Here is a 263-nt window from a genome sequence, read left to right as displayed (position 1 = left end):
TTATTAAAGAGATTCAAAGTCATACCGGTATCGTCAAAAGCTGTTCACTGACTTTGAATGAGCAAATTTCTGGCAGAGTGAATTGCGTCATGGTGCTGCTTTTCTCGTAGACGGTGCCCAACTGACCCTACTATAATGTGTAGTTGACAAAATCAAAAACAATGTGCATGTGCAAAACTAAAAAATAAAAGGCGACAATTTACCCATCGTACCCTGTGTGTGTATATATATATATATATATATATATATATATATATATATAT

This window comes from Octopus bimaculoides, chromosome 26 (assembly GCF_001194135.2).
Source record: "Octopus bimaculoides isolate UCB-OBI-ISO-001 chromosome 26, ASM119413v2, whole genome shotgun sequence".
NCBI lineage: Eukaryota > Metazoa > Mollusca > Cephalopoda > Octopoda > Octopodidae > Octopus > Octopus bimaculoides.
The sequence above is the reverse complement of the archived record's forward strand: the minus strand, read 5'-3'. Positions refer to the sequence as shown.